The sequence below is a fragment of the Haliaeetus leucocephalus genome, unplaced genomic scaffold (genome assembly GCF_000737465.1).
Source record: "Haliaeetus leucocephalus isolate CR32 unplaced genomic scaffold, Haliaeetus_leucocephalus-4.0 Scaffold164, whole genome shotgun sequence".
In the NCBI taxonomy this organism is placed as follows: Eukaryota; Metazoa; Chordata; class Aves; order Accipitriformes; family Accipitridae; genus Haliaeetus; species Haliaeetus leucocephalus.
The window spans coordinates 1,383,216-1,383,576 of NW_010972600.1; positions in this window are offsets into that span (position 1 = coordinate 1,383,216).

A 361-nucleotide genomic window follows, 5' to 3' on the forward strand; every position below is an offset into this window, starting at 1 on the left:
GGGCAGCGGGTTCGGGGGTGTCCGCAGGGATTTAGCAGAGGCAGCAGCATTGAGGGGTGTCCAGCATCCCAGGGATTCCAGCATCCCTGCCTGCATCCCTGCCTGCATCCCTGCCTGCATCCCGGCCATGCTGCTGCTCGCTCCTCCCTGCTCCGGCGCCTTTGTCTGCATGGCCACCCCCCGTGTCCCCCCCCCGCCATCACCGCATCGACCCGCAGCCTTCCCCAGGCCCTCAGCCGACCCCAACCCACTGCATACTGAGCCGAGATTTTGGGGGCCGTGGGGGGAGACCCCCCAGAACAGGTGGGACCCCATTGTCCTGCCTGCTCGTACCCCAACCTCTGGGCATCGGCTGGCTTGT